The sequence below is a fragment of the Stenella coeruleoalba genome (assembly GCF_951394435.1).
Source record: "Stenella coeruleoalba genome assembly, chromosome: 14".
Lineage (NCBI taxonomy): Eukaryota > Metazoa > Chordata > Mammalia > Artiodactyla > Delphinidae > Stenella > Stenella coeruleoalba.
Genome location: NC_137160.1, coordinates 14,207,772 through 14,231,678, shown reverse-complemented (window position 1 = coordinate 14,231,678; position 23,907 = coordinate 14,207,772). Strand labels below are relative to the sequence as shown.

The following is a 23,907-nucleotide window of genomic DNA, read 5'->3' as shown; positions in this document are numbered from 1 at the left end:
TGCTCCTCAAACTTCAATGTGGGAGCTTGCAAAAATGCAGATTCAATTTAGTACATCTGGGGTGGGGTCTGCAATCCTGCATTTCTAACAAGCCCCTGGGTGATGCCCATGTGCTGTCCATGGACCACACTGCAAGTCTGTACACCCTGACTGACTGTCCTCCAAGGCCTTCACTGCAAATAATCCCCACCACCTTCCCCCGTTGGGCCTCCCAAGGTCCCTTACTTCAAAATGATCTCTTACACTACCACCCATCCATCTTCTCTCATCAGCTCCTGCTTCCTTAGGCATATCTCAGGTAAGCAAATGAATAAAATAACCCTACTAAAGAATAAATGGCTGATACACTCTCCTAACCCACCCTCCCCATCCTCCCAGAGGTTTTCTTTAGTGGTTTGTGTGAATCTCTAAATCAAGCAGTCTTCACTTGAAGTGTAAATATTGGTACATTTTTCTGAGGAGTGGAGTCAAGATTGTTATCAGACTTTCAAAGAATTTCCTAATCCCAAAAGATAAAAAGCCATAGTCTAAATAGTAAAAAGGTCAGGCACTATCAATAAACATGTTTTGAAGGGCATGAGAGGGGTAAAGGCGGAGAGGTCTCCTCTCAAAGCACAAGGCTTGCCTATCTTCCTCTCCCTTTGTGTGGCAGTTCATGAGGGAGGGGGAGGGAGCAGAGCTGGGGCTACAGCAGGGTTCCTACTCACATTCCCTCAAACTAAAGGAGGAGCTGCTTTGGGCTCTGCTTCCTTGTATTCAAACAACCTTCTGATCTGGAAGCTGGATCAGAAGAAGGCTGCCAGGTCAACTCCCAGCCCTTAGTAAAACTTGAAGGTAAGATCAATCAGATACCAAGGGGACAAGTTGTGTCCTCACTGTGTCCAAGTGCGGCTAAGATTCCAGGGCCCAGGAAGTCCACACACCCAAACCTGGGAGAGGGCAAACGTCCCCGAACCATCAGGAAAATGTGTGCCCTGCCAAAGAAAAGAGAATCCTGGGTCTTCCAAAGGGCCTGGAAGTGTAACTTCTCCCTCCTTCACCCACATTGGACCCTAGAAATGCCTTGTTTAGCTACACATTAAATGAGATAACATATGTAAAGCACCCAGCATGGAGCCCACCAGATATTAGGGAAACAATAAATATTAGTTCCCTTCCCTATTAAAAGTAACATCAGCTACCCTGTTTATGTGATTTGCTTGCTGTTATTACCATATAGCACAGTAAGAAGTGTGTGTGTAATTAAATATGTACCACTATGGTAATTCTGTTTTTAAATTTTATTGATAACATCATTATACGCTTTAGGTAAGCTCAGAGTTTTTCTGCTTATGCAGCATGGTCATTGGTACATAACTTTCAAAAAAAAAAAATGCAAGAGAACATCTGAGGGAAGAACAGTTTAGGGGTTTAACAAGGTTAAAAAAAAAAAAAAGCTCACGTTCTGCAGCATGAGCTATCACTTCCCTCACTGTTCTTCCTGTTCTAACCCTTTGGCACCCCTCAACTCTGATGCTGCTCACCAACCTCCCTCCTCTCACCTCCACACAACACTCCCTCCGTTTTCCCTTGTTACACTGCTAGCAAAGACCAGGCAATCTCCAGGAATATCCCCTTCCATCTGTTTCTGGAGGCTTTGAACTCACACACTGTTCAACCCAAGCAGTCTAGGAACACCAGCCATGGCAGGGTGTGCTACAGGAGGTGACAGTTGCCTGTCAAAACTATCCTCACCACAGAACCCCTGATCAAAACACTGGCTGGGAATGAATGTGGGCTGTGACTTGATGCCACAAGGGAGCTGAAAGCAACCACACCCATTGATCAATATCTGGGATTAGAAGGAAACATTAGCATCAGGGTGAAAAATAGACCTCTCCAACTTGAAAGCAGATATTAATGAACCAAGCACAGAGCTGAAGTTAAAGTTGAGGTTGTGGTGAAATCAGTTGGAACCCTCTGTCTTGTTCTGGACATGAAAATTCTTACTAAAAAAATCTATAGAGCCATTGAACATATTGGGAAAATCCTCAACGGTATTTATCACTGTATAACAACATCTTGATTTATCACTAACTTCAGGAAATGACAATATCCACAAATGGAATCAATCATTTCAAAATAAGCCTTTTAAGAGCAAACAACTTCGACTCCCAAGTAAATCCTTGAAAATATTTCAAACGTGATCAACACAGAGCTCATTGGAAAGAAACTAGTTGGCCTGGTTGCCCACAAATATCCCCTGATATATTTTTTTTAAGTGAAATTGAAAATAGGGTCAGTGTCAACAGGCACTGGCACTCTTTACTTTCTACATGTGTATTCCTACAGCTACTAAAAAGAACAGCACCAAATCTATTAACTCTAGTCATCCTCTGGCCCCCTGGCCTCTGTCAATCATAACTTTGCATCCAGTGATTACAACTGCCATTTCTTACAAAGAATGGTCCCATTGCCATCTTCTAACTATATGGACCTTTTGCTAGTAACATACATATTTCCCATCACATTGAAAAAAATAAAACAGAACTGGCAATAAGAATCCTGAAGTTGGTCAGAGTTGCCAGGTTTGCAAAAATAAATTGACATTTGATTTCTAAAACATTTTAAAACTTTCATATTTTGAAAATAAAATGATTCTTAATTCTTAGGATGAATTAATGGTCTGGAATTTTTGTATCAAACCAGGTGAATTTTAATAACTCATTTTAAAAATTAACATTGAAATGAAACAAGAAGGTTGAACAGCATAGCAGACCAAAGCATCCAGAAAACAGAAGTGGATACTTGTGAGGGCAAAGAAAAACTATCCTCATTCTAATTCTACAGAAAATCTTAGGAACCCACTCAGATTCAGGGATCTGCCCTGGGAAGCAGGTGTACTTGTCACCTAAACAATATAAAGCTGAATGAAGCCATATTCCTGAGGAGAAGCAAACAACTTCTTTTCACTGTTTGAAACGCAGTCCATCACTTTTTGAAATAAATACAAATGCAGGATTTACAATAGATAAGTAATTCTGAGAGTGATTCTCTACCACCTTCTTACAAAACAAGAAAGAATTCTACCTTAGTTATCCACAAATGTTCAAAGCTTACTTTCTAACATTTACAATAGAAACTTACTATTTCACTTAAATGCTGTTATCACAGAGAACTTCCTTAAAAATTAGTACTCATAAATCTTCCCATGACATGATGTTCCAGTCACAGAACGTTACAGAATATGCAGCTCATGATATTACCGCCATTTCTTCCAAGGCCATTCTTGTTATGACTCTACATTCTGCAGTTCACCTTATTAATAAAGGTGTCTGAAACAATCTAGGGGTCAGGAGAGAGGAATAACTGTGAAAATCTTGAAACGATTTTTCCCTGAATCCACAACTTGAAGCCAGTCTTCCATGACGTAGATATGACTCCTGCTGGTAAAGTTTTGGTCCAAGGGAACCAAAATTCCCTCAAGCTAGTTTTAAGAAAAAGAGAGAAATCAGTGCAGTTACACTGGTATCTCACAGAATACGAGGGCAGGAAGCTCAGCTTAGTTTCTCGAGGGACAAAGGACAGGAGCTGGGGGGAAGAGCCTCTCTCCCCGTGCCCTCCTTAGGTGTCTTTCCATCCGACCTCCTCTGCACTGCCTCTGCAGGACGGAGCACCCCAGCCATCCTTGCACATCCCAAGTCCGCACTGCCAGAAAACAGAACGCAGCTGGCTCCGCCTCTACTCCAGGCAGTGTTGGCCTAAGGGAGAGGCAGTCCTCTGTTACAGTCCTCTGTTACAAATAAGGCTGTGGGGACCCATCCTTTGGGGGAGGGGGCATGTCACAGACAAGACAGAAATATACTGCACAGGTGCCCCAAAACAAGTCTGGGACAGTTTCTAATAATATGCTACATACACAATGGATGAGTCTGCCATCGGGGAGACATGATGCTAAGATATCCCCAGTCATATTCTATCATTAAAATTATTTGCAAATTATTTTATTGGAAAATATGTTTCATATTTTTTTCTATATTTGGAAAGACTTATGCAGCATAATTTTCCTTCCCCTCCTCTTGAGAATCTGACAATTTCCACATAATCACAATGAAGAAGCATGTTTGCAGCATTTCAGTCTGTTTATCCCCCCAGATATGTCAAGAATAGTGTCCTTTTAACAAACCAGGAGGAATTTTACATCCTTTTACTAGCAAGCTTCCATTTCCCACTATCCACCAAACATAGGGTTTGCAACTTCAACATCTTCAGGGAAATCACCACTGCTGGTCAATAGTTGCTGTGAAATCCCAAGCTGCAAAGGTTCATTCCCCCTCAGAAATGAAGGGAAACATCCAAATGATTATGAGAAAAGGCTAACATTACAGTTTACACCACAGGTGTATTGTTTCTTCTACTTTGGGAAAGAATTCAACTTTTAATGAGCATCTATTATGTTCCCCACACTATGCTCTGCCTGCTGTGTACATGAGATGATTTCATCCTTAGAGCAACAGTGCAACTCTGTGGATTGGGGAAAAAACTCTCAGAGCCTCAGAGAGATTAAATAATTTGCACCCAAAAAAAAAAAAAAAAAGGCACAGAAGTAGGATCTAAACCTGATTCTGCTCTGATCCCATGGCCCATGGCGTTCCTCTCACTAGTGCTAATAGCTAGTATTTATGGAGCACCGACAGTGGGCCGAGGCCCAGTTCCCAGCACTTCATGTATACTGACTATGCAGTAAATGTATTAACCAGCTACTATCAGCTCCATTTCCCAGGTGTAAAAAGGGAAGCACAAAGAAGTTCAGTTTAAGCCTATAAACAGTAGCGCTAAGTTTAGGACCCAGGCAATCCAGCTGCACGGCAGGTCAGGTTGCCTGCACTTGATTCTGTAGATGGCACAGGGCCTCCTTGGTGACTGCTCTCATTATTGAGTCAATATGCCTCAACTGCAGATATCTGTGAGAGCAGCCATGATTCCATCACAAGGTCAAAGTGAAATCAGGTTAAAATTGCGTAGCTCGTCTTTTCACTGCATGTGTGGAGAACGGAAATGATAATCTTGGTAGCCAGGATTCTCAAATCCTTATTTCATCCTAAAAAAGCTCTTCCTCCCTATATTCCCTAAAGATTCAAGACATCAAGATATGCTAAGGATGTTATAAGTGAGGGAAATCTCTTCATATCTAGTGTAGGTCTGTGAGTGTGTTTGGGGAGACGAAGGGCACAATATTAAAGAATAATGGTAGCTCTCTTCTAAGAATCTTTTCCTTTCCTCTCCTTTTAAACATAAGCATATTTAGTCTCTCTCTGCTAGGAGACTTTTAATGGTCTGCATAACTCTAGTATCTTTTTTTTCCCCTGCTTGCTCCATTAAAAGTCTTCCAATTTCAAACCGCTACAGCACGACTGGCTTAGATAATGTAGTGTCATCCATTCCTCATACATTGTGTCCAGGGGACTCTCCTTACAGTAAGCGTCACTTCAATTGCAGTGAGCTGGCCATAGGCCATGACCTGTGGGGGCCCTTGTGGCCATTTATTGTAAACTACAGCTTGTGGGTGATGTTAATGAAGTTCTTCAAGAAGCTACATTTTCATGACTTCATATTTTGCTGTGTCTCCTTTAAAATTGCTAATAAAAGACAGACGCGTTCTTTATTATGAATTTCTTCCTCCATTTTCTTCATCCCTTCCTGTTCAGGGGAAACCATTTCCATTCCTCCCACTACAACATATCCCTTCACGTCCACCAACACCCAAACACCTCCCCCCAACAAATTGCAAAAAACCTAATGTGGTAACTGCCTCCAAATTTGGAGCTTTATATGCAACTGTTTATGACATTCACAAAACTGGAAAAGAACTGCAATAGCACTGTGCTTCTGGAAAGGTGAAGCCAATCTCAGAATCCAATTTTCAAAAGGAAATGCCATGTTTGTTTCATGTCAGCCTCTGCTTCAGATCAGAATGAAAAAAAAAAAAAAAAGGAAAAAAAGCCAAACAAAGCAAAAACCGTTGGTCTGGCTGGTTATTTCCCAGCAAAGCAGAGGGCAGATGGAAAGGCATTCAGTTGGCCGTAGCGCTGTCTCGTCTAACCTCTAGTTGCTTTGGAAGCAGCTGAGCAAAGCTTAACCCCTGCTGAATGAGAATTCACACACACACACACTTCCAAATGTTTATTTAAATAATATTATTTTGAAAATATAGGCTGGGCTGTCGCATGGACAGGTGGTCTGGCTGCTCTAGCAGTACTGATACACCAGGCCGGCAGCCCAGTTTGTCGAGCCATGGCTCCCGACCGCCCTGTAGCGACAACACAGTACACAGTCATGATTGTACATGTAACGCAACACGATCTCTCATTAAGATGGAAGGATTTCTGGAAGTGAGCCTGTGGCATTTTGTAGATTTAGAATTAACCTGTGGAGTGTGAATATATACAAAAGAGAGAAAATCACCTCTGCTACTGAAACTGTTTGCATTTACATATGTACATTATAGTTTCCAGCTGCCTACATGCATGTGGTATTAATGATTAATAAAAACCTATAGTCATATATACATGTAAATATACAACAAACACAGAGAGGGATCTAGAGGCACTGCCAATGGCATATATGAAATATGTCAAATGACTCACAGAGATTCTGATTTTAAAAAAGTGTGTAGGAAAAAAATGTAATTGATTTTTAAATGGCTTTCTTTCCCCTGTATTCAGCTTTCTTACCAAAGACCATTTTTCTCATTGCTCTCTGGTGAAAACAATTTGAGTATTGCTTCTGCTGGTCTTCACCAGATGCAAAAAGAACACATGTGCCAAACAGTCACATGTATGTGTGCTCACCTCTGCTGGCTGCCTGTGCTGCTGGCTACCTGTGTGTAAGTTCCACTAATCCCCCTGCCAACTGCTGTATATGCAGACAGTGTACACCGGGATCCTCAGGCGTGTGGGGAGAATAAGGCTCGGTTAGCCTGGTGATCGGGATCGTGCGGGCGCATCTCATCATCCCTGTACACGATGTATCCCGTGATTGTCATCTGCAACACGGCTGGGTACTGGCTGTATCCAATCTATTTCTACACTATATTGTCATTGGTCAAAAATGGCCTTGTTCTCCCATTCCCTCCATTTTCCAACTGAAAAAGTAAAGGAACCGGTAAGCCTGAGCTCAATTTGTTCTGGCACTTACTGCAAAGTTCCTACTGTGAGGGAGCCCCTGCCCATTGGTGCGGAATGACACGCAGCCATCCAGGGTCCAGACAAAAGGAGACCCTGCTTTTCTCCAAGTGTATTCAGCCATGTATAGACATATTGGCCGAGATGCCTGCCCATTCACATCTTAATGGGAAAAAGAGAGAGAGAAGAACCCGATTTTTAAAAAAAGGAGAATGAAAGATTATCAAGTGACACCAGACAACAAAACGTGAACTTGGTTAAGAGGGAACAAAGGAAACTATTTTGACCACAAGACAGTAAATCACGGACATAATGTAGATACATATGTTTTACGCTTTTATTACAGACAAAGGTTACTATAATGATACTGAAATATGAAACTGAAGAAAGTTATGCTTGGAGGTTGGACTCTTCTATCTTCTACTTCCTCTCTCTCTCTCTTCCCTTCACTAAGGGACACGTGCACATTAATTCGACCAAATGAAACTCTTAAGATGAAACACCACCAAGATGCATTCTAAAGCGTAATTTTTCTGAAACAAGTATGTAACTTTACTAAAAAACCAAAGTACCAGTCAAAAGGTGAAAAAATATATTACATAATGATGAAAAAGAGGTCGTTTAAGAAAAGGCTGAAATGGCCCTTCTATTTGAAATGGCATATGGAGGCTCTTATAACACTGGAAAAAAAAAGTGACTTTTTCTTAATATTTGTCCTTATTCTCTGCTCATGAATAGAAGGAAAATGTTTGAAGATAAGGTCACTTTAAATTCTAGGCCATGGCACATGTTCCTCTCTGGGGCCAAAAGCCCTCGTCTTTTCCCTTTTCGACTGTATCAAATGATAATTGTTCTACCGTCCAACACTCCTGTCTACTAGGAAAAGTTGACAAGCAATAATGTCAGAGTTACGTCTCTGACATACCAGAAATCATTTCTCCAGCAAGTCACACATCTCAAAGAATAAGTAATGAAATGAACAGGAGAAAATTAAGCTAATTTTAAAATCTGTTATTAGTTGCTTCTCTTTACTCATAATGGAAGACAGGGGTAAAAATTACAGATTCAATAACAACAGGCACTTTTTCCATTACGAAGGATGGCTAATTCAATGGATGAATCATTAGAGAATGATCCCTCTGGCCTTATGAAACTCCAGACAAAGAAACCCAAAAGAAAAGTTTAAGATATAAAATACACCATAAAATTGTTGGGAAAAGTGAACTACAATCCCCAATGAAATGACCTCTCATGGCAATTAAGAGCCCGATTGTTAGAGCATTAACAGCCTCAGGCAAACTCAACAAACCCATTCCTGGCTGCGGCGGGTAATGACAGATTTCCTAGGGAGTATTATTTAATTAACAATAATTTGAAAGAGCAGCTCAGCTGAGATACTGCATTTACTTACTGGAAACACTAAGCAATAGTAAGTGGAAAAGACGTGCAATTTGTTAGCCTTCCAATTATCTTCTGTTTCTGAAATACATAAGTAGCTAATAGGTATTTGCCACCAGATATTTTCAGCTGTCTGTGAGGCCAACATGTCCAAAGAACTTTAGCTCTTACTGTTCAAGGCTGCTAACAGTCTTTTGCCGTTTGATTCTGTTAAGAAATCCCCCAGGGCCTCAAATATTCAGGGATAGAATTCTTTGTCCTTCCCCCATCTAGACAAGGGCAACTGCCAGCCCCCCTTTCTTGTATACGCCAGACTCCCTCCCACCCCCATACATCATTTGCCGCTAATCACCTAACATAAGTGACGCCTTTTGTTCTCACTCCCTTCCCAAGTAGCTTTGGGTTGCATCAGCAATTTGGTAGCTGGCTGGTCTTATCTCCCCCCAGAGATGGACTCAGACCCTGTGGCACTGGCAGAGGGGGATGAAAAGCCCTAGCCATGTGTAGCCTTCTGCCCTCAAAGTTACTGGACTAAATTCCCTACATCCGATGGCCTCCTTTAGAGCGGATTATAATTTAATGACCAATTTCAAACTGGTAAAGGGAGGACCACTTTAAGTTGTTCTGACATACAGTGGGAGCTGGCAGCATGAAGTGAACTCCACAACTAAAGTGACAAGCTCAGGAAAATGCAAAAATAGTGCACTCCGTGGAAGAAGGAGAGAAGTAAGTTATAAAACTTTTCATGTGGGCTGTTATTTCTATGACATATCGTCACAAAATTTGGTTTAAAATTGGTCCGTGGCATAGAAAGATTGTCTTGCGAAATGAATGTGTCGATTTAGCTCCTGTGGGAGCCAAACAAAGCTAGCTAAGACGGTAATTCTAAATTATTATTGGGTGGCTGTTACTTGTAGTCACTTGTGTCCACTAAAATTCCTGCCAACAGAAAACCTTTATCTTGACTTGATTTCTGATAAGCTTAGAAATGAACACTATGTGTGGAACATGGTTACTAAGCAAAACAAATTTCTGTTCGTGACTTCTGAAAAGACAAATCTGAAATCCCAGCCAGTCAGCTCATGCTTATGTTTGGGAGTAGGTTAGGATGGGGTGTATACAGAGCACAAGCGTCCACAGTGGATTAAGGTTGATTGCAGGAGCTAAAGATTTTTCTCTGAGTCTTTTGAATCCAAAGTAGCTTTTGCTCAAATAATATCAAAGGCATCTGATTAAACACATCTCCCAGAAGGATTTTATTGTAGGGCATGCTTTACTGTGTATAATCAGATTGATATAATATGGCATCAGCCAGTGAATGCCTTGTTTTGAAACAACTTGTGGAAATAGATTTTTATCTCTTTCTTTAATCCTAATTTGATGCTATTAACAAATTCCATTATTTAAATCGACTATTAAGATTGGAATCAGTTTGATTTATCAGAATGAGTTTCCCATTAATAAGCCTTTCTTGCTACTCTCTATCTTTAGCTTTCATTTACTTTTAGTACTTTGAAGAAAAACATTTGCAAAATCTGCTTCCTTAATATGGATTAAAGCATATGCATTGTTTCCCGTTAAACTATTCTTAGCCTTAAAGTGTAAGAACAAAAACTTGTAGAGTTTATATGGGTTTCTTTCAATGATTTTTTACTGTATAGGAAAGACAAAAGGGATTATAGGAGAAAAATAATAAATTAAACTTTACAAAGATGCATAAGAGCATTTTCCATTCCAAAGAAACCCAATTCCTTTACTGACATAGAAAAAGAATACACAGGCATTTTAACTGCTAATGCAGTTTCCACTGGTAACATCTGAACATCTTTGTGGCACTCCTATGTGGTATTTAAATATCAGAAAGGGGGGAAAGTGTCAGCATAAAGGCAAGGGAGGCACACAATTTCTCCAGACAGAAGAGCTAACAATCCTATCTTGCCACAAATGTTACCTGAGATCAATCAGCAGGTCATTTTTTAAAATTCTTTTCTTTACTGATATTTTAGAGCAAGTAAAAGGAGAAATAGCTAGAATCAAGCATCATCATCGATTGATAGCTCTCTAGAGAAGGACCACAAATTCTTTTCACTGTATGCTTATAAATTCAACGTTTCTCCTACGCAAAAATGAGTGAAATGTTCTTACTATGATGTAAAGTCAGCATTTGAAAATATCATTGACTTAAAGGACTTGTAAAAGACTTTATGGCCCTTCGATTCCATCCCCAACTTTCGGCAGAACTAAACTTAAGTCAGTGGGAAACTTCTCCCCTGCAGTCTCCTGCCCCTATCTGCTCCCCACTGCCCCCCACCCAAAAAAGGGCAGATTTCTTAATCTCCATAAACACTGTCCCAGTTTAAACTTCACTGTCAGAAAATCTGTCTTTGTTTAAATCTCTTCTGCTACTCAGGCCATGCTCCCTGCTCCTGATTCCTAGGAGATGCCTATCTTCAGTGAAGATGAATTTTTAAAATTTGGATGTCGTTATCAAGCTGAACCGTGGCTTTTTCTCCTCCAGCCTTAAAGATTTCTTTCCTCAGATACTGTAGGTTTCATCTTTAGGGTCTTGATGACTCCTCTGTACCTGCTTCAAGTTCCCATCTCACTCCCCAATCCTCTTTGGGTTGTAGCTCTCGGAAACTGACAAAGCTCTGGGGAAAATCCCAGTCCCACCTGGTGGTTCCTGGGGATCCTACTCTGTTAATATTGCCATACAAGTGCCAAGATTCTTTTTGAAATGAGAATGTTATATGGCTGAATCGTTGTTCGCTTTTTATTTAATTCTATTCCACGTTTTATTATATTCCTGTTTGGTGCCGACACTGTGCTAATTCTGAAGATACAGAAGTGACAGTCACTACCCTCAGAGAATTCACAGGCTAGCGGGGAAAGCAGACCATGGGGGCTGTGCTGGCAGAATGGACAGAGTGGCATAAGGGCACAAAAGGCAGGTCTGGTAATTAATAAATGCTCCCTGGAAGAGAGATTGCTAAGCAAAGAAGGGCCTGGGAAAGGCATTCATGTCTGAGCAAAAGCATGACAGTGTTCAAACAAACATACAGTCTGTAGTTTATTTTGATGGACAAAAAAGTGAGGGGAGCAGGGACAGGAGGTGAGCCTAGAATCGTAGTAGGAGTCAGATCATGTAGGTCCTTAAGTGTCTGTCAAGGAGTTCAGTTAAGAAATGAGGACCTATCAGAGACCTTTTAGCAGGTGAGTGGCCTGGTAAGATCCCTCTGGCTGATAAGAGAACAGATTAGAACAGGGACACCAGTTATGAGGCTGCCGCAGTGGTGAAAATATGAAATTTAAAACACTAGAACTATGGCAAGTACAGCAGGAATGGAGAGGAAAGATGGATTTGAGAAAGACTTAGAAGGTAGAATTGGTAGAATTTGACAGGTCTAAGTAACCAGGTATGGGGGGGTTGGGGACAGAAGGAATCTGACTTCTGAGTTTCTACTTGGATAGCTAGAAGTGCCATTCGTTCTCCAGGTTAGAAAAAAACAGAGCAACAGACTCAACAAAGAAAAAAGTTAAGAGTCATACTGGGAGGAAATATCTACAATGACCCACCAATCTTTTTTTTTTTTTTTTTTGCGGTACGCGGGCCTCTCACTGTTGTGGCCTCTCCCGTTGCGGAGCACAGGCTCCAGACGCGCAGGCTCAGTGGCCATGGCTCACGGGCCTAGCCACTCCACGGCACGTGGGATCTTCCTGGACCGGGCCACGAACCCGCATCCCCTGCATCGGCAGGCGGACTCTCAACCACTGCACCACCAGGGAAGCCCAGACCCACCAATCTTATGTTTGTTCAATGAGTTCTCATTTCCAGATGTTACTAGATTTTATTGTATTCATCATTGCTCTGTTTATATTCTAACACCTCTCCAAAAGAGCCACGTGTTGAAAGCCAAGCCACATCCTTTATCACCATCATTTTCACTTGTTCGCTTCGGTAAAATCTCAGTACTCAGTGACCATGACTTTAGATATCCTTAAAATTATGAATGAATATTAAACACTTGATACAGAACTTACTATAATAGCACTTGTCAATGCACTAAAGTTCAGAATGATCCACTGATAACAATTCTCCAGACACTCAGTACTGAACAGTCAGAACCATACCTTTCCATCTGTTATGCCTGGTAAGACATAATCAAACGTTTTGTATGTACAGCTCACATAGAGCTCCCTCCTTTAGATGCACCCATCTCTGTACAACATATTCCATTCCTAAATGGAAATTAGGTCATTTGGACAGAATATGTTCTATATATGTTTTTTAAACCAAAGAATAATTATCCCCCCCACCACCAATCCCCTTCTAAATACAAAAACTTGCCTTTGCTATTCTGAGATTACAAAAGTTCTCCCACTCTGAACTCAATGGCCCTGAATGGCCTAATGACAATCCAGGTGTAGCAGACTGCATTTCCTAAAAACGGCCACAATAATAGCTCCCATCCCACGGGCTCTTCTGGAGCTTTGCCGCTCCCCCATTAAGAGGTGGAGTCTAATTCCCTTCCCTTTGTGTGTGTGGACTTGCTAGTGGCTCGTAACCAACAGAATGCAGCAGAAGTGAAGCTGAGAGGATTTCGAGGCTGGGTCATGAAAGGGGAAGTGGCTTCTGCTTTAAGAATGGGAGCAGTAGCACCCATGTGGGAGCCCTGGCCTGAGAAACGCCACGCCAGACCAACCCAGCCGACACACATCCAAAGTCCTGACCCACAGAAACCACAAAAGCTAATAAAATGCTGCTTTAAACTACCCCATTTTGAGGTGATTTGTTTCATAGCAATAGCTAGCCAGAAATCAGGAAGTAGTGCCAAAATAATCCAGTCCAACGTCAGATGATTGAAGATCAGAGGATCAGATCCCCCTTTCCTCACTGAATGAGACATTTGTGCCTCTTGATCCAGGTCTGAGCCTAGCTAGCTAATGACCTTCATGCCAAAACTAGACTGGATTCTGATGAGCCTGAAAGGACTGAGAAGATCCTGGATGCAAAACAATTCTCCCTCCTGAGAATGCTGGTCACTTCAGGATGACCCGACTTTGCTTGGAAGGACCTAGTTTTAGACCAGTTTGTCTTGGGCCATTTGGGAATCTTTTTTTATACATCACTTGTTAACATGGTAGAACTCCATAAAGAAAAATACAAACTCGGGTATATATTCAACAATCCTAACAGAGGCTAATGGGACTAGACTTTTGGAGGCAGGGACTCTGTTCAGAGTCCAAATGAAGACCACCTCACACACTTGCTTGAAAGGTGATTCCAGTTACTGAGCTACAGAACACTACTGAAGAGCAATCAGGGAATAAAAATAGCCCAGAAAAATGAGGACACTTAACCAATCTCTGCCCCATGATTGTATTACTATTATGTAATTAGAGACAGGTTGCTGCTGCAACCTACAGATCAAATAACCACTCTTATCATACGTGTATGCCCAGCCGGTCATGGTCTGTTGGGGAGATCCAAGATACAAGTGGTACCAAGGTGGAGAAGAGAATATTGAATCTCAGGCTTAGGGACAATGCTTTCTACAATTACCTTCTCAAAAGTTCATTGAGATCTACAGATAGTGGACAGCATCAGCCTAGAATCAGCTAATTCTAACATAACTTGACTTACTGTATTAGTTCATTTGAGGTATTTCTAGAGTAGATTTCTTCCTTTCTGATAAAACTGTGAAGTGGCAAAATTTTGTTTCTCCAATTGAAGGGTGTGTGGCAACATGTGTTAAGAAGTTGATAATAAATGGTGTTTTTCAGGACAGCTTTTAAACCAATTCTTGATCTTCTTTCAAAGGCAGAGTTACATAGTGTCCCTTTGCATGGGATATCATAATTTTTTAAATCATGTTGTTGGAAATCAAGATTAGTCTAGTTTTGCTATAATAAAAATACTATAATAAATATAAATGCATTTAAATTCAAATAAAATATGTATCATAATTTTTTCCTTAGGATCAATTGCATATTCATTTTAAAGACATGACACATTGCAAAACTGCTTTCAAGAAAACTGTTGTCAGCCTACAATCCTGTCTGAAGTATACGAGAATGTGCAGTTCCCCACATTCTCAGAAACATGGCCAGCTTATTTTTTAATGTTTTTCAACTTAATCAGTTGAAAATGGCTTGTATTCTTCAGCTAATTGTGAAAGTAAAATGTTTAGCATATATTACAGGTCATGTTATTTCCTCTTTTATGAATTTCTCTTATTGTCATTTGATAATATTCTATTGGAATAACTCATTTTTAACACTGAACATAAAGATTCCTTAATATGCTAAGGATAATAAGCCTTTGTTTTCTCACTCATGCTGCCTAATATTTATACATAAAAATATAACAATTCCTAATAAGTATTTAGTTCAACCTATCAACATTTTCCTTCACTACCTTTGATAATACTTTGGGAAGGTATTGTAAAAATAATATTCACCTACATCTTCTCTTAGTATCTTTTGTTTTGTTTTTCTGTGTGTTCTACTGACTTTCAAGGTTTATTTTTTCCCATTTGACTCTTCAATGAATGAAGAGCGGATGGGGAACGGTGAAGGAACAGGTGGAGGTTGACCCTGAAAAGAATTAGAGAAAAAAGACCGCGTATCAGCCCCTTCCCCCCTCCCCTGAAATTAAGGAAGTAAAAAGCTAAACCACCAGAGATAACTTCATGGTCCTATCCCTTTAAGTAAACAACTACAAAATATTACATAATTTTAGGCCACTGTAATTTTTCAAATCCCGATTCCCTCATAAGGTTTCCAAGCATCTCTACAAAGGATTCTTTACATTACAACAAGTGATGCCAAGATCTACAGCACTTCTGACGTGTAAAGGTTTATTACATTTGGTGTCTACAGCCCTTCTGACATGTAAAGGTTTATTACATTTAGTGTCCAAAAATATCACTTGTAAAATCTCACTGTTTCTTTGACTTCTGTTGCCTTTATACTAATTACACACCACTTAATATACTGCTGGTAAGAATAGCTATTAAAATCAGCATGGAAAAATATTAATTAACTTAAAATAAAAGCCTGAAGACCTAGAAAGAATAATATCAAGCTGTTAAATACTTTTTATAGCTTAAAAATACGTTTGCACTCAGTTAATGTTTATTAAGCACCTAGTATGTGCCAAATACTACACTGGGTATCAAGGATACATGGATAAAAGACACTCTCTGGGTCTTCAAGGAGCTGACAGTATGGGGAAGAGAGAGACAAGTAAATAATTACAATACTGAATAATGAAAAGCCAAGACAGGAAATGCACAGGGTGCTTTGAGAAAAAGATAGACAAAAAGGGAAACATATAGGAAGTAAAATAGATAAATAAAAACAGAACTTAATCTATAGCAATAGGTATGATAATCTGTGATACTCCTTTAAAGAAGATTATCATCCTCATATTTGAGACTCAGAAAGGTTAAGGCGACACCCATGTGCCACATATCGAATGGCAGAGCTGGAAAGAGTCTTACCAAGGTGTCCTGATTCCAATTATGCACCATTCCTTCAAAGAGAGATTTTGTTTTTGAAAGCATGTACTAGAAGACAAGTTTCTCTTTTCCTTTAACAGAATAAATAATAAATATCAATGAGACTTTTGCTTCGTTTTGTTTTGTTTTCCAGGGGTTTCTCTTTTCCTTTAACAGATTATCCAGTTGTTGCCTTTGTGTTCATCCTTTATGCATTAGAAGAATGAAAGATAAAATACCCACGACTCCAATATGAGAGTCAGTATTGTGTAAAAGGAATAACATGTGGGGACTGACAGGTCAAAAAAGTCCCTAGTTAAGTTGAAGTTCAAGTCGGCCACAGGAAGCCACTTACAGCAGGCCCAGCCCCCAGCCCGCCCCCCGCCACCCAACTCATCCGGTGAGCCTGGATTCAGCATGCAGGCTCAGGGAGTGGCGATAATTGCTCCAAGGGAGAGGCAGGAGCTCACATTCTTTATGCCCAAAGCTGCTTTGAAGTTTTGGACTAAAAAGAGAAGGGAAGTTCTTGCCTCTTTAAATAATCAGGCATAGAAGAATGAATTTTTTATCCCTAAGTCTAAAATCAAATTTATTACCTTGCCTCTAACTAGTGCCTCCTCTCAACTTCCTGCCATCACCTAAGCATGGAAGTTTCCTTGTCGTTGTTTTCCCGCGCCCAACTTCTTTCATATCTAGTCAGTTTGCAAGTGTTGGGGACTCTGCCTCAGGAGTTCAGATGTCTCACCGACCTTCTCCACCCCCATCCCTGGTTGAAGGTCTCCTTACCAGCTTCCCTGGACTCTCAGCTGAGTCCCTCATCCCTCTCCACTCCCCTCCAGCAACACAGCTAAACAGAGATTTGAACAAGTACATTGACATGCTTAAAACCCTTTAATTGCTCACTATGGACAATTAAATATATTCCAAACACTCCAGTCCAGCAATATTCAAAGCTCCTAGCTACTGGGTTTTGCCTGTATTTCCTGTCTTACCTCTCATTATCCTCCCGAATCGACCTCATTCTCCAAGCAAATTAAATTATTTTTCTCCCCCAGACAGTCCCTTTCCATCCTGCATCCACATCTCTGCACTTGCATTTTCTTTCACTTGGATGCCCTCCTTTCTATCCTGCAAGGCCTAGTTCATATGCTACCTTAAACATTTTCCTCCCTGATAGAAATCATTTCTCCCTCTTCCGACCAGGTGTAGCATTTTGTTTTTATGGGTCTTAGGGCCCTTATCACAAACAGATCCATGTTATAGTTAGTCATGTACAAAGCACGTGCTACAGAGTCACTCCTGAGGAAGAATTCCAGTTCATCCCATGACTCGCTATGTGGCATTTGTCAATGGCTGTGGTGCAAATATTCATACCATGGTTGATTTCAGGGAGTTGGAAAGATCCGTGCAAACCGGCTTTAGTGATAGCCGGAAGGAGCTGACCCCAGCACACCAGTATTCATTTGTTTCTTTGTAAAATGGGAAAAGAATACCTTTCCATGGAATTCTTGTAAAGATTAAATGACAAAGAAAATGTATGTTACTTAACACAGCCTGGCGCGGAGTAAACACGCCATATGCTAGTTCTTCTGCTGTGATTGCTCCCGTCACTCCCGCTGCTGCTCCAGCACGATCGTCACCACTGCTAGTAAGGGTGCTATGCCTGAGCCTACTCCTGCTACTATTTCCACGCTCGGATTAATGGTAGTATCTGCCCCACTAAACTGCAAATTCCTTGAAGTAGGGAAGCACCTACTCACTACGTTTCAAGCGCAGGGCTTTACCAAACACCGTGCTAAGAGCTTCATATATATTTTCTCCCTTAATTCTGACCATCACCCCATGACAGTCTATAATTATCTCCAGTTTCTAGATGGTGAAATGAAATTGAAAGAGCTTAAGTCACTTGCTCAAGAGCGCACAGATGAGAAGTGGTAGGGCTAAAATTGAAACGAAGTTTTGTTTGGCTTCACGAACCGTTCTTTGATTAAACATATTTGATGCTCAAGTATTTATCAAATTAATAAATTGTCTTAATTTCAGACAGCAAACTTAACTTTTTCCCCCAAACTCTTCCTCCTGTGGATTAATCTTTATGGTCCAGTGAAGACTGCAGAATTGTCCTACCTGCCTAAAGTTCTGTACAAAGTCAAAGCTATAAGAGAAAACACTGAGTAGTGATTATTTCTAACTTCTTTTTTTTTTAACTTTTTATTTTGTATTGAAGTATAGTTGATTAACAACGCTGTGATAGTTTCAGGTGTACAAGTAATTTCTTATCAAAGAAGAATTCTAGCCATGCTTTTTTGTAATAAACAAGCACAAATTCAATATAATTATAAATGTCACATAAGACTAGAAATTAATGAGCATGTGAGACAACTCTGAAAAATCAAAATTGATCATTCTTGTCTAAGTGTAGTCAAAGAAAGTGCCCATGGACTGAAATGTAGTTTCATTAGCTTGATTAAAAGTGAAAACTGGAGGAAGGGTAAAGTAGGTCAAAAACCTCCTGACTCCTTTAGGATTAAAACATTTACTAGATACTAAGTATGTGTGAAAGGATCAGTAAGAATCTATTTGCCATTCTTGGAGGATATGGAAAGAAAGACAGGACACCCTCAACTGGAAAAATTGATTATAAAGAGAATGAAAAACAAAGAATTGGGCATGAACTCTAGCAAAAGGATTTCTAAAGTGGAAATTCCTTTATTCGTGACCCAAGCTGGGGAATTTATATCTAGAGGGTCAGTGTATATACAGAATACACAAAGCAGGTTTTATTATGGGACTGATCAGGTTTTCAAAGCCAGCTCTTAATTACATAAAATTCAAGCTTTCTATCATTTTTTGTTATATTCCTCTCACCCACATGTGGAAACACACACACTCACACACCCCTAGCCTTACATAAGACCATATATTGTTCCTAAAATCTTCATTTGAGCTACTCTATACCTCCCCCTCAGCCACATCAACCCCACAGTTCCATTTTTCAATGTCTTAAAACAGCACTCCCTCTCTCCTAAACTAGTTTTGTGGTGGGAAGGAGAAGGAGAGCAAAAAGAACAAGTGGTGAGAAAGGGAGGATTTCAGAGACTGATCACAGCTTGAATGAACACCATAAGAGCTGAACCTTTAGGCTCAGGGTTTCCACAGTTTTTGAGGAACTTGGAGGAGCAGGAACTCATAGAATAATAAATAATCAAAATTAGAATAAACAAGAGTGATGACTACCTTTTCTAAGAACTCTTCATGGAAATTAAGTATTCTGTTCTTCTTCTGTTTGATTTTTTTCAAAAACAAAAAGGTAATAGCATAATTCTTCAATTCTAGACACACCATCAATTTATTAACAGCTTCTTTGAGGGATGGGAGAGGAAATATGACCATATTAAATCTACATAATGATTTTAAGATATATCCCATTTCAGAAAGGTTAACTTTGGAGTTTGGGGCAGTGTCATGAGGCAGGTAAGGTGTGGAGTAGGTGAATGGAAGTGAGAGCACAGCCCAAATCCAGGAAATCTGGTACCTGGACAACCTCTTCTGGTTCTGTTGATAGTTGGTCACCTCCACAGATGGCTAGCTTTGGGTAGACTGGTGAGTTGATGGCCACAAAAGAGGACTGGAGCTTCTACTCACTTAATGACTATCCAGTTGAAAAGTGAGATGGAACACCTGTAGTAAATGAAAAAAACTTCAGGTCAGGGAACTATCTCATCTCCCAGCATACAAAACCATACTATACACCATTTCCAAAACAGAGCCCCACTGGTAAGCTTTCGTCAGTAGCACAGACATACACATACAGATCCAGGAATGTTGAAAGTTTGTTTACAGAAGCACTGAAAATATTTTCTTCATGGGATTCCACAATGGGAATCTTGTTGTTTGTGAACTGTACATAGTCAAAAACATCATCAGCATATCAATTTTTCACTCCAATTTATACCTGGGACCACCTGTTCTCTGTGGATTCTATACTCCAATCTGAAGGATTTGACTCTGAAGTAAAATGTGTTTATTCATATTTCTCAAGAGAGACCCTTGACTGGGAGGTGAGATAATGTTGTGACACTGAGCTGTGTTCTGACTGAATGTTGATGCACCTCGGGTACGCAGTCATATCTCACTTTAATACCTACGATCTTCACAAAGTTTTGTCTTTCTTTTTAAGTACATTTTTGAAACTCTTTTTATAAGTAAAAGTAAAAGTGATGGCATAAGAAGTTTAGCTGCCTAAAACCACAGCACCACAGCCTCCATTTACCTCTGTAAAGGTGTGAGTCGACTACAGAAAATTAAAACACCCCACTGTTCACAGGGGGAGTCACTAGCAGAGGCGACTGACTTTCTCCTTCTGTAGAGATGTCATTTGAGCTTTACTGAGTAGTAAAGCTCAAATGACATCTTCCATTGACCATGGAAAGCTCAGGAAAACTGGAATAATGAAGAAAGAAATCAGAGGGAGACCATAAAAGCCCAGTTCATTTCAAGGAGAAAGCAGTAACCGTCCCTTCCCCCTACATTTTAAATATCACAACAAATCTAAGTAAAGAAATAAACAATTCACTGAGAGCACATTTTATGTACAACTTTAATTTCTTCCTACTGTGTTCATTACCAAGCTGTTTACTTTCTTCAGGCAGGATGGGGGGAAAAAAACTTTTAAAAGACTCATTTAACACAGAAGTCAATTTCCACTAATGTAGTCTTCGTGTGGCATATGTGGTCTTCCAAAGCAGACCTATATACACATGTATACATATATTAGCCTCTTCCTTAATAAGAACAACAGCAATTAGCCTACCTTCAAACACATCATCGCTATTCTTATCCCATAGGAAAAAAAATGAATATGAGAACCATTTTATTTACAATAATTGCAGACTGGTTAGTATTTTTGACAGAACTGATTTTCCCCTCACTTGTATAAACAGCTCTAATTGTGAAAAGCATAATGTAACTATTGGATAACCCAGATTTTACTTCCTGAAAAGTTTGGCAGGGGGTATTTTCCATGCATTCTGCCATGAGAAAGCAGGAATAAAGTGCTTTCTAATCAACTGTAGCTATCAAGTTATTTAACACAGAAGAGAGTTTACAGGCACGTCAGGCTTTGAAGTTTCAGGTGTGTCAGGGGGAATGTGAAAGGGGCACATGGACCACCAGAGCTTTCACAGGATCACCAAGGACTCCACAGGTCCTAGACATCCAAAAGCCACTTTTGTACGTGTCCCATGAAAGGGAAGAATGTGAGGGCTTTGCACTGGTGTATAGGAGGCCAAAGTGGACAGGAAAGAGAGATGAAAGCTGAGGCAACTGAACGGCCTACAAAATATTCATCACAAAGATTCCATAGAATGCCTTCTTTTTTCCTGAGCTCTTCAGATCACACTTATAGGTAAAGATAGGAGGTTTGAATTGGCAAGAATGCATGTCTAGTTTGTAAGAGATGGGGGAATATAAGGGACAGTCTTAAAAGTCCTCAAAATTTCCTCAAATCTCATTCTTTCCAGAAAATTTACCCAGTGGAAACAGGAGAGGAGATATTTGCACCGCCTCCACACACACAACACACACATGCACCTGCTCACTTAGAACCCAAAAACAAGATGCTAAAAGTAGACAGAGAAAATCATCAAAAATAATGCTTAGACAAAATGTCCACATACGAAACACAGACATTAAAGGAAATACATTAGAGTATATATATTTGAGTTCTATCTTTGATAAGTATGACCCAAAAAGAGAATTTTCTCTATTCTACAGAGTTTTCGAAGAGATAGTCCTTTGATGTTTCCTCATACAAAAAAAAAAAAAAAAAGTTTGGTTATTACAGAATTGGGCTGGGCCAGATTTACTACCCAATAGTATTTATCATTGATGCAGAGCTCTGTAAACTAATATATATACATTAGGCTCTTTCAGAATTTTGGTCCAAAAAGTGCCCACAAGATGTTTCAGGCTCAGCTTCATCATTTTTACACATGACCCAGGTAATTGCTCCTTATGTAGCTGTTCAAATGTCCGTTGACACCTTAAGCCATTTACGGAATACTTTCACCTACGTTATCCCAACAGATCCTCACAGTCATCCTGTGAAGTAGGTGGGAGAACTACCATTCACTGCCTCACAGATGAGGAACAAAAATTCATAGAAGTGAACACGTCAGAGGTGATGAACGCAGAACCAGGAGCCAAACTGGCTAGTGACCCTTTGTCTAGTGAACTGTGGGGAAACTACAGATAGGTCTGTGTCTCACAACATATGGAACATTCCCATTGTGGTTACCAATCCCAGTATTCATTCTGGCGATACCTTTTTTTTTTTTTTTGGTATTGCCCTTTAGTCCATCTTCTAAGTCCCTAAAACAGCATAGCTAATTCTCACCAATCTCTTTCATTAATTCATCTCCGCGGTTAAGGTTCCTTTTTCCAAAATGTCTCCCCTTAGACGGGGATCAGAGAAACATGAGCTGGGTGTCTGTTGATCAGTCTAAAGAGAAAGGGAACAGCTAATACTTGGTGACCCCCCTTCTAGCAAACCATTGTTCTTTATTAACAAACACATCACCCCAAATAAGGCACAGGTGGCTTGCTTTTACTTGACAATCAATCTGCCTTTAGAGCTCTAACTGATAAGAGGCACAGCCTCTCATTCTGTTAAAGAAATTCTATAGCTTTTTCCTCTTTATCAGCTCTCACTGAAGTGACTTCTTATACAGAAATGAAATGGCACATTGTATGAAATGATTATATCTTTTTAATTCTTTTGTTCATTTTAATAGTATTTGAGAGGAAGCTAAAACGAGTTCTGATGATGACAGGTGGAAGGTGGTAATTGAGTTAGCAGCAATGCATTCATTTTAAACCACTTGTAGAAATGGAGCATTGCTTAGTTGCATAGGTCTGAAATCCCCAAATAAACACATTTGTTATGAGAAGATGACAGCAGTTCTCCACATTAACAGTGAAAGTACTAAGCCCACAGAAGACATTCTAGTTGTTCTGACAGAGTGGCTTGAGTGCTATGCCACCTCATTAAATCCAGCCAAAGTAAAGGAAGAAAAGGTTGATGAGGTCATAGCCCAGGAGTGAGGTCACCAGCTAATCTGACCTCATAGCAACAAAAGAAGTTTGATGAAAAGGTGTCCCCAGGGTAGAAGTCAGCATCCCTTTGCCTAAATGAGTCTTTCAGCTCAGAAAAAAAAAACTGTTGGCTAGACTCTCTTAGCATGCCCAGGGTAGCATGTAACTAATAGCACTTTAAAGTCTATTGTGAATGATATAATGATTAACTGACCTTTCAAATCCTAGAAAGGTTACATTAGCAGCCACTATCAGTGCTTCAGAGCTGAAGCAGTAGAGTGTGAAACTCGAATTCCACCATGAGCTCAGAGAATGATTAAAGTCAGAAGTGAGCCATGGCTGCTTATAAATGAAGTCCAAGAGTCCCAATATTATCAATAACATGGAGTAGACAAAGTATAATTGTGGGTGACAAAAAAAATAGTTAGATTTTGCTTTTAGTTTTCTAATGAAAGCAGTTGGGCTAATGAAAATATTAGTTATTAGCTGTAAATTCTGGAAATGAATACTATTTTTCAGAATGTAGGAGACTGTCTTAAAAATATTTCAAAGAGCACACTATTAATTCAAGCCAATCAATAATACAGCATAGCCCTCTAGTTACCAGTGAGAAGAAATTTATTCACTAGTTTTATTTCTTTCTGAAATCCATATTTAAAGGTTTGGGATTGACTATGTCAACATAAGTTGTCTTCTTTTTATCAAAATATTATTTATTACTCAAACACTTCTAAAGCAGTGTTATGACT

General features: G+C 39.9%; 1 long non-coding RNA gene across 1 annotated transcript in view; it reads right to left on the bottom strand.

Annotated features, from left to right (window-relative positions):
• Positions 1–23,907, bottom strand: part of LOC307197324 — a 202,818-nt gene that overhangs the window by 118,936 nt on the left and 59,975 nt on the right. The window contains exon 2 of the long non-coding RNA XR_013831367.1: positions 19,599–19,744. This is a non-coding gene — a long non-coding RNA (uncharacterized lncRNA). The remainder of the gene's footprint in view (positions 1–19,598; positions 19,745–23,907) is intronic.